Source organism: Psittacula echo, assembly GCF_963264785.1.
Source record: "Psittacula echo genome assembly, chromosome: 4".
NCBI classification, from domain to species: Eukaryota; Metazoa; Chordata; class Aves; order Psittaciformes; family Psittacidae; genus Psittacula; species Psittacula echo.
Window position 1 is genome coordinate 102,085,856 of NC_137738.1, and position 11,066 is coordinate 102,096,921.

The 11,066-nt window shown below is 44.4% G+C and overlaps 1 protein-coding gene across 7 annotated transcripts in view; it reads right to left on the reverse strand.

The window, feature by feature from the left end:
- Window positions 1-2,810, reverse strand: part of ITSN2 (intersectin 2) — an 84,128-nt gene extending 81,318 nt beyond the window's left edge. For all 7 annotated transcript variants that reach the window (XM_080616179.1, XM_080616180.1, XM_080616178.1 and 4 more), the window contains exon 1: window positions 2,736-2,810. The gene's annotated coding sequence lies outside the window, so the exon portion shown is untranslated. The remainder of the gene's footprint in view (window positions 1-2,735) is intronic.
- Between the last annotated feature and the right edge of the window lie 8,256 nt (window positions 2,811-11,066).

An 11,066-nucleotide genomic window follows, 5' to 3' on the forward strand; every position in this document is an offset into this window, starting at 1 on the left:
CTTACCCTCATTTCTCATTGCCGCTACTATGCCATGTCATAAAACTAGTTCACTTTTCAATATTAAAGACTAAACCAGAAATATCTGTAAAAAAACTACTGTCAACTGCTGTGGTCCCAATCACTGTCATACCTGAATCCCAATAAATAAAAGCCTTCTCAACTACACCCTGAATCCCAATAAATAAAGCTTTCTCAACTACCCAACTCAAAATCACCCACAGGTCACTTTTGCCTTGACCCGTCTCACTCTGTTCATATGAACGATGAAAAAAATAAGCAGCTATAAAGCTCTGATAGCAGAACAGCACCTATGGCAGGTAACCCTGTATGGCGATCAGCACAAACAAGTCATAGTTACCACATTTTTGCTATTGTTAGTGCTAAAGGAACATACCCTCTGTTTATATTACAGTGGCAGCTAACAACTCTGTCAGAACCACATTCCATACCCTAGATCTTGTACAGATGGAGGAGAAAAAAATAAATGCAATTCCCTCAGGATGGTAATTTAAAAGATAAGCAGATTCACTTGATCTAATTTAGGCATCTCAGTTAGGAAGCAAAGCTTACCAAAACTTCTGTACAGCAGAGAGCGCAGAGCAGCCTAAATCCATGTTTCAGGGATGTATGCAATTCTCTTAACATCATACAGAACCTAGAGTCTGAACTAAGGTTTCTCTAAATATCCTGAGGTATGGTGGTGTGAATGCCCTCCCAGCTTAAGCAGAATGAAAAAATATAGACAAACCAAACAGGAAGGCATAGTAGAAACAAGGAAACAAAAATGAGCCAGGTTTATTAGAAGAATGAAGCACAGCTAGCTTTAATTTATCCTATTAGTTCCTAATGCTCATTATTTCTAAATATCACTGTTGCATTAGTGGATATAGATGTTTGCTACAGCTATAGCCTTTGAATGTCAATCACATTTCAGATGAACAATTTAAGCTTCTTGAAAGCAAGCTGCAATTTACATACTGCTGCTGTTACCCACTCTGCATGGCAAGGCCATACTGTTTCACATGCTTTGTACCTTTTCCTGTGTACATACAAGTGTGGGAGCTGCTGCCACCACAGGCAAGCAGGAACAAAAACAACTTTAAAAACCCTCTTGCTCCCTAAAGAGAGATGCATACAACAGACAGCCTGAACGCAAGGGCAAGCAGCTTGTAACTTCCAGTTTCAGGGCTTTAGATGGGGAATTTCCAACTGATCACAGAATTACAGAATCACAGAATCATCACAGAATGGTCTGGGTTGGAAGGAACCCCAAAGGTCATCTAGTTCCAACTGCCTGTCACAGGCAGGCATGCCTTCCACTAGAGCAGGTTGCTCCAAGCCCCATTCAACCTGGCCTTGAACACTGTCAGGGATGGGGCAGGCACAGCTTCTATGGGAAATCTGTGCAAGCGCCTCACCACCCTCACAGAGAAGAATTTCTTCCTTATAGCTAATCTAAATCTCCCCTCTTTAGGTTAAAGCCCCTTGTCCTATCCCTCCATGCCCTTGTAAAAAGTCCCTCTCCAGAGTTGTTGTCGGCCCCTTCAGGCACTGGAATCTTCTCTAAGGTCTTCCCAGAGCACTCTCTTCTCCAGGCTGAATGTTTAAAAGAACTGCTGTAAGCCTACGTTAAAGATCACAGGTGCTATCTAAAGCACAATCTACTTTCAAGTTCTACAATGTGACAGGTGTCAAAGCGTCAACTGCTATGAAAGTAATTTCATGCATTCAAAATAATATCTTAATATTTAGGGAACCAAATCATCTTAAAATTTACAGAACCAAAATCTCAGCCTCATTTTATTTTCTGAATTCCTATGTGCTGCGTTGTGAAGTCGAGACCGAGGAACGCCAGTCTCTTTACAGACGGTTTACAAACTTTAACTGCAGAAATCAGTTCAGCTTCTCCAAACTCCAGGATTTCCAGTAACTACGAGAAACAAAATCACCATTACACAAACCGGGGTCTGTGAACAAATCCAAGCCACCTCACCTCACCACGGCGCTCCCTTGGGCACTGAGCTGTTCGGTCACCGACACCGGTGTTTCTCTGCCTAGCAGGGCGGGAATAAAGCAAGGGCGAGCAGCAGACGCGCTAGCAGTAGGAGCTGCCGCCGCCGCCACCGGCAGCCGTGCCCGGGCTGCCGCCTCCCCCCGCCCCGCAGGCAGCAGCGGAGCTCACCGGCCAGACTTGACGGCGCGGGGAAGGAGCCGGCCCCGGGAAGCGCAGTTCCCAGAGGAACACTGGAGCGGCTGCGTGGGAGCCCGGCCCGGCTCCCTGACAGTGCCCGCGGCCGAGCCGCGCGGCCGGGCGGTCAGCCGCGCTCCGGCAGCGCGAAACGCACCCAAACGCTGTTTTAAAGGAAAACAAAAACCAAAACAACCGAAGAACCTCACCAGCCTAAAGGCGGGAGGGAAACAAACACAGCGGCTCGGCGCAATAGGACCCTCGACTGTTCACGCCCGCCCCTGCCCGGCACGCTGCCGTGCTCACAGGGCGGCAGGAGCAGGTACTTCCCCGCACGGTAGCCCGCAGGCCGCCCCGGGCTCGCAGCGAGGCCCCGCGGGACGGCCAGGCTGACAGCTTCGCTCCGCGCCGCAGGAGCTCGTCCCCCCCGCACCCCGTGTCCCCTACACCGGCCGCCCCCCCGGAGACAAGGCTGCCTCGCTGGCCGGGTCGTGGCCGCGCTCCTCCAGAGGCGAAGGAGCCGCAAGCCTCCCCGCCGCTTGTACCTGTTGCGCTGCCCGTGAGCGGCCGTTCCGCACAGGCTGCCTTCTCCTCCGCCTCCCGCGGCGGCGGCGTCAGCCCCACAACATGGCGGCGGAGGCGGGGGCCGCCCGGGAAGGAAGAAGGGGAGGGAGCCGGAGCCGGCGGGTGCGGGCCGAGGGCGCCGCTGGGTGCCCACTTCGCGCCCGGCAGCGGCGCGTGAGGGCCTTGGATTGGCGGCGTGCCCCGGGCGAACATCGACAGCAGCCCCGAGGCGGGCGGGCAGCCCGGGGCGAGGAGCGCGTCGGTAGTCGGGGTGCAAGGCGGGAAGGGTCGCCTTGCCCTCAGGTGCTGGCTCCCAGCCTTGGACCTGGATTTCAAGGTGGGAGACATGGACTTACGCCGCTGCCTGCATGGATCTGTACGGTGCAGAAGCCGGATCCCCCGAGGCAGGAGCTGTGCTGCCGGCACCCATCATCAAAATCACAGAGCGGTTTGTGTTGGGGGGGACCTTAAGGCCTTCAGTTCCAACCTCCCTGCCACAGGCAGGGGCATCTTCCACTAGACCAGATTACAGAAAGCCCCGTCCATTCGTTAGTGTTGTTTGCTCCACAGGTCTGCAAAGTAATAAACTACTGTTTAAAGACCTCATCTGACAGAAAATTTATCACCTCCTTACTAAAATTTTTCTCCATCTTGATTCAAATCTCTGCCTCCCCATCTGCTCCACAAATTACTTTTTTCTTTAGATTTCCAGCTGTATACATTTAGGAAAAGAAGGGGTAATAAACTCTAAAATAATCTCAGAGACTGTTAGTTCCTTGTGGAAGCTGAAAAGCCTCTGGTTTGATCATTCTGCACAGGCAGAGCTCACAGATACAGCTAATTTTCCCTCACTGTACGATCCGGGAGCGGGATGAGAGTGCCTGTGGGAGTGCCTGGAGGTGCTCCCGATGGGAAGTGTGTCCCGCTGGGATGGTGAGAAGGAGGAGGCTGGCACCAGGAACTAAATTTGGCTGACACCCGGCGTTATTCAGTATTCTGAAATACGGAGGGTTTCAGGGATTTATCTTTTAAAAAGTTCAAGAACCTATTGAAAGGAAAGGCATGGAAAATGCCATCATTTTTAAACATCATTTTCCGCCTTCAGTGAGTAGATCTTGCTACATACAGAGGATCACGGCATCTTTCTGCTATGTTTTTGCCGTGTACATAATTATGTATCACCTTTGTAGTGAGCAGATTTTTACAGTGACTCATTCTTCTGGGTTCTTAATGAGCCTTTCCAGTTTGTTACACCTCTTACCAGTCATTGAGTCCAGAACAGTTGTGTTACCGTGCCATGCCTTGGTCGTGGTCACATACTAGCACATGCTACTCTTCAGTATTTTTGCCTAGAGACCTAATGTGTAGATGTGCTGTTACAGCTGCCATGTTGCACTGGCAGCTCACACTCATGTATTTATCCCTCAGGATATCCTCAGCCCTCATCTGATTCGATGCTTTTAGTGTTCTCTTTCCCTACTCCCAGCCCAAAAGCACGCTCTGTGGTTTTGTTCCAGTGCACAGCCAGCAAACTTTTCTTTGAGGCAGACATTTGCCATGTAGGTGGATTAAAACACATGTTCTAGGGGCACCTGCTGACTTTGTGACTGAAATGACTCAGTAGCCCCCAGCCCCGGTGGCCTTCAGCTGCTTTGAAGTCATCTGCAGATTCCATGAGCAGTATTTCATTTAATTCCAAATAATTGACTGAGATAATAGAGCAGCCCCAGGTCAAGAACAGACTCCTCTGGAGCCCAGGTGAAGTGTCTCTCATCTGACATTTTTCATTTGAATTACTTTATAATGTCTCTTAAAATACGTCCTTTAATCCATTTAGTACACATTGTAGTGGGAGTGTAGTTCTAAATGGGACTGTTGTGTAGGCAACACCTGCAGCCTATTTTACAGTGAAGATAGGTGCTTGCATCAAACATAACAGTCTAAAGGTTCATAAAGTCTATTGTAGAGAGGATTAAGATAACTATAAGCCAGATAAACATGTTTCTTCTCATAGGAAGAAAAAGATCAGGTTACTGATTACAGTAGTTAAGTATTGGGAAAGGCAGAGGAAAAAATCTGTCGACAAATGTCTCTAAGAACAGGTTAGACAGATACCAATGAGGAGTTGGTAAATACAGTGGATCCTGCCTTGAACATTGAACCAGCTGTCTTCTCAAGGGACCTCACGGCTCTTTTCTTCTGTAATTGATGCTACCACTAGGTCCTGCTGAGCAAATGGACTTGGGACGTGTACTGTCTGACATGTGTCAAAAAGCCATGCAGAAAGCCAACAGGGAGAGCTGGGAAGCTGTGCCAGGGGCCGAGCATGCATTTTGTGCACATGATAAAAGGGAAGATGAATCTTACAAGGGGTGAGTTTTAATGTCTATTTAGTTGATTTTAATTTGATACACAGTTCCGCAACCACTTAAGCCTACGGATAAGCTAGAATTTGACTTTTAGTGACTCTCATTACCTGCTTTGACACCTCCATTGCCTCTGTTGCAAACTCCAACAGGAAAATGAGGTTAATACCTGGAAGCTGTAACATCTTAGCTTTGAATACCACCTTAGAACACTATGTGGAATTTTGTGCCCTAACAGTGTTCACAACTATTATTTACGTATTTTAATATTTTGTGTTCTTACTGTTAAACATTCCAGTCTCCCCACATTAGATAATTCATGGATAATTCACCAAATAATCCATATCTATCACCAGAGCCCAACAAGGGACTCTCTCTGGAAGTTGGAGAGAATGCAAAATTCAGGTGACTCCTTAGAGAGAAAACCTTGTGTTAAAAAAAAATCAGCATATCAAAGCTTTAAGTATTTTTATTATAACCAAACTGAATGCTGTTTCATCTGCATTATCACAACCAGAGGTAATCAGAGCTATTAGAACAATAAATATCTGTAAGATTAATTAATTAGTAGGAAGAGGAGCAGGACTTACAGGCTGCTGTGAAGACACATTTGAATGCAGCAGCCGCTCAATTGCTCTTCCTTGGAATTGCAACTGAGCAGTCTAAAGTTTAGTGAGCTAAAGTTTAGTGAGCTGTAAAAAATGCCACCTTAAAGTAAAGCTGAACTAACTCTTACTGAAACTGAGAAGACTCTTACAGAGATGGGGTTTTTTTTAGTGATGCCTGAAAAACATCTAGTTTGTCTAAATCTTTTGTTTTCTTTTGTGTTAATTAGTAACTGCATTGCCATCTCTTTACAGTGAAGAATTTTCTCCTCTGGTTTGCTAGAATGAAATTTGTTTCCAGTCAGAGTTTGACTACTGCTTAAAGTAGGTTCAAAAGAAAAAAACTCCACTTCTATGAAGGTGAAGTTTCTCAAGGCACTGTTGCAGATGCTGCTTTTGGGCATGTCAGGGTTTGGGGAGAGTGCTTTTTTCAAACTACAATATGCAGTTTTGGGGGCTGATGTCAAGTACCAGGTGAAATAAAAGTCCCTTCAGGTGGTAGGTAGTACCCTTCTAGCAAGGAGTAGACAGTGGCAAAGCAACTTACAATAGGGGAACAAATATGTTTATCTCAGAAAGCCATTAAGGTAAAGGAAATTACTTAATAACTGATGAGTAATAGTAAAGAGCTGAAAGAAGAAAACTATGTTATGATTGCAGAGAGACTTGTTCTAGACATACGCACAAGGTTGCAGCACAGCAGCTACCCATAAGAGACCCATTAAGATGAAATGTGGGGGAGAAGCAGAAAAGGAGGAGAATTTACTTTAAGCAATATCTCATCCTGTAGTATGACTATGTTATCATTTACTATCCTGCATCTCCTTGTCATATCTGAGCCAAACACAACATATGACAGCAAAAAGATATAATGAAGGTGGAGAAACTATAAATACTAATTAATAAATTTTATTTTTCACATTAAGGCTTTACTTTTTAATCATTAACTGTACTCTGTCCTCAATTTCCTGTTGCAGGCAATTTTGCTATCTTCAAAGTAATAAGTGAAGATCTTCACTGACAGCAAAAGAGATCACATTAGCAAAGTTGCTTAGCCTGAACTGAGAGGCAGTAGGTAAAATATGACTTACTCCCTTCTCTCGGCTTACTCCATGTTATTGCTTATTTTCTCTGCTGTACTGCAGGAAAACACACCAGAACTGAATTCTTCATTCTCCCTATCCGAACCCTCTGACCAGGCAGTGCCTAAGCTTGTTGACAGACGTGTTTCTGCAAGTGTACGTTTAAAACAATATAAAGTTAAGGCAGAACAGAAGAGAAAGCAGAAATCAGTTCCTGCCAAAAATAAGTCGTGCTTTGTGTACAGTTACTGATCAAGGAATGTCATGTAAAGCAATGAGTATTTCTGAATGGTCAAAAAGCAGTAGTTGCAGGATGGTGATTTGCACAGGTTCCTCATGTGGTGTCCTGTTTAATTCTGCTTGCTAATGGGAGGCATTTCCTCATCTGGGAGAGTCCAGCTTATTGTCCCAGCTATAAAGAACTACTTAGAAATAGCCACACCTACCTGATGACTGACAGCTCTGACTCTTTTATTAGATTCAACTCTATTATTCATGCTAAGTTTTCTTTTCCGCCTCCTTTTTCCCTTCAGCTAATACAGAAACAATGAACCCCCACTTGATACTGCTGCCAGGTTTCATTTTTACATCAGTATTCAACTATTTTCTTTCTTTTGAGCAAATGATAGATACTGTCTTTAGCCTAGGTGTTTATTTAAACCTGGAGGCACAAAATACAATGAGATAAACAAAAGGACAAGTTAATATTTATTTTCCACACCTAACACAACAGAGGTGGTGCATTTCTGGTGTTGGTTCTGAGGAATAATTTATCAAAAGAGTATAAAAGGCACAAAGCACGTGCTGCATCAGAAATAGTACTGGTACAGATGCTGGTTTGGTTTCTGAACCAGAAACCCACACAGTTTCTGAAACAACAAATGGTACACGCTACTGTATTCATTTGCAGGATTTTCTGTTACTTAATAGTTACAAAATATAGTATAAAATAAAATATTAATGTCCCAACTTTGTACCCTGCCAAGCACAGGTATTATTTTGTAAGGGATGGAGAGCTGGATGGTATTTGCTCAAAGAGTGGCAAAGGCTTCTTTGCCTACCGCATTGAAATTATTTTGAGATTTGTAGAACATCTGTGTAACCATAGAGAAAGCAGATTTCCAGACAGGCCAGAATGTGTTGTGAAGGAAGGCAGTGCTGACTCATGTAGACTGAATTATGGCAAATAAAATTTTGCCAACTGCTGAGCAGACACAAGACTTTTACTTGCAAAACCTAACTGCAGCACAGGCAGTCAGAAACATTCAGGTACATGTAAATTTCACAGGCTTCAAGTGCTGACAATAATACAGTAATGGGGTTACGCAAGGTTATTTGTAGCAATTTGCAATCTTCACACTGTAATTAGTAAATAATACCTTGGTAAGCCAGAGTTCCAAGTTCATTTCAGATGTGTTTTTCTCTCCACACTCACATTTCAATGCAAGCCAAGAAGCGAGTCGAATACCAGTAAGCTGGTATCCCTACTGCGTTTACTATAAGAGATTTTCTTCTGGCAAAGCTTTCTATTTTAGGTGCTAGAAACCTGTCAGTGGGTACATATGTTATGTGGTAAAAGCTCACGTGCATGCCCACAGAGACAATTACTTGGTGGGGATAACCAAGTGATACCTGTTCCAGCTACCCATCACAGGGGCTATGAGCCCATCAAAAGTCCATCTCCACAAGCACAGAGGAGACATGGGCACAAGGGCAGGTGACAATCCAAGTTACAGACTCCTGAGGGGTGAACACCTTTTCTGGGCCTTACCCAGGGCTGTCCCAGCATCCTGGTATGAAACTCATCAAGGTGAGATTTGGGAGCAGCCCTCCAGGACCATAATGGGCCTTGGGGGTGTGCTGCACCTTATGGCATGTAGGGGAAGACCAGTTGGGATGCAGGGGAAGAAGCTCAACATGAGCCAGCAGTGTGCACTTGTAGCCCAGAAAGCTAACTATGCATCAAAAAGAGCATGACCAGCAGGTTCAGGGATGTGATTCTCCTACAGCACAGAAGCTGTGGCTGCCTCATCCCTGGCAGCGTTCGAGGCCAGGCTGGACAAGGCTTTGAGCAACCTGGTCTAGTAGGACGTGTCCCTGCCCATGACAGGGGGGTTGGAACTAAGGTCCCTTCCAACCCAAACCATTCTGTGATTCTGTGAAGCTGTGATTTTTGTGTTGCACAGAATTTACTATGGAATGTTTGAGGGAGGAAACAAACGCGGGAAAAGGGAGGGATTTAGGTGATCTGCGAAGAAAAAAGTGTGGGAAATGGAAGGGCATTGAAGGGTCATATGTTCAGGTGCCACCAACTGGTGAGACTGGAATCCAGAGACCAGTACTACTGTTAGGTAGCATACCTCATCTTACCTGATTTTTTTTGGGCTCTCCTGGAATTACATGTTGCTTTTAAAAGTTGAGTGATGTAAGAATCAACTTTGAAATAAATCGTCTCGGATCTTTCAGAATGTTTTGTGAGTTGCTGTGAAAAGGGAAGTTTTCCAGATTCACAGATTCATGGAAAGATGCAGGCATGGTATGGAGGAAATAAGCACTATGATAAGATAGGTGAAAGAGTGTAAGACAGTAAACATATGATTAATAACATAATAAAATCAGATATTCATTGACAGGACAAACAGATCCTGCTGGTTTTAAGACGGCTTATGGAAGTGTACCAAAGCTTTGTGTTGATGAGAAACGCAGAAGTTTGCCCTGTGTCTCTTGCTTGCCAGATGCAATGCTGACAGTCTGAGCGCTACTGCCCTCCTCTGTTTGACATTCCGCTGGACTTTTCCATGACAAACAGAAGAGAAGACGTAACTGATCCCCCGGCAGCTGCAAGTAAAAACATTGTGCTGTGGCTTAAAGTTGTGGCATTCGGGGGTTGGATCTAGTTTTGAAGACTTTTGCCAAAACCAAGTTGACCTTTTAGATGTAGGGATTTTCTGCACTCGAGAGTTGTGTTTGAAAAGTGGGCAGTCTTTTCAAGTAAGTCACTTTGTAACTTACATTGACATTAAAGATCAACAGAGCTCAAGGAAGAGCTGAAATCAATGGAGTGTGAAAAAGAGACCATACTATCAGCCATTAATGCTTCACTTTTTCATGCAAGGTTTATATTGCTTTCATGCTGCTTCTTGCTTTGGTAAGGGAAATCTATAACAATTTGCTGTTTTACTTCACTGATCTCTTCAGAGGCTTTCTTAGAATTCATCTGACCAAATAATGTTATAATAGACCACAGAGTCACTAAAAGACCACCAGTTGTCTAATAACTAATGATTCTAATATTTTTGACCATAATCCTCACCTGTCTGTTACCTTTAACCTTCAACTCTAAATAATATAAGACAAAAATATCTTTTTGTCCTATGTCAGCACTGTCAGGAAAGGCCTTTTACTGCCTAATAAAATAAATCCATTGGCACTTGGCACTGGCAGTCCTTCCAAAGAGATACTATTCTGCATTGCTGCAGTTGAATGTGCTTTTCTTCTGCACTGGGATCATCTTGACTGGATGCCACAGCCTAGATTAATATCTTTGCACTTAGCGAGAATATTAACTGGACTGACAACTGCAAACATGACAGTTTCAACCTGCTAGAAATAGCAAGCATACAATGATGGTGTCTCATGTTTTTGCCATGGTGAAGTCCATCTTGTCTTACAAAGAGCCAGCTCAGTCTTGCCTAAGTAGCACTCACTCGACTGGGAAGATTTAAGTAAGATAAAAAACCCCCTCTTTTATACATACTCACAGCAAAGGAAAGGAGCTTTGTCACTGTTATAAGGACGTCAGGATAACAACAGGTTCCTGGTAAAACTCAAAAAATCTTTGTTTAGCATCATGAACTCTCCATCAGACTGCATCAAAAGAAGCTTGACCATCAGGTCAAGGGAGGTGATTTCCCTACCGTGCTCTGCCCATGGCAGGAGGGCTGGAACTAAATGATCATTAAGGTCCCTTCCAACCCAAACCATTCCATGATCAGTCCTGGAGTGGTAAACCAAAAATAAGTAACTTTATGGGGATTATTCCAGGTTAATCTATGTCAGCAAACTCTTAATTGTCCAGGTTACAATGGAAAAACTCAACATACTTTTGCATCCCCAGCGTATTCTTCATCGCTCAGACAGAGAAACTACAAAGGGAAATCATGTATCAGTACCACAGAAATAAGGCAGCTTTGAATCAGAACTTGCGATTAGTCAGTTTAAGGCACAAATCCATAGGGGAGTTTCATTCCAGTGCTTGC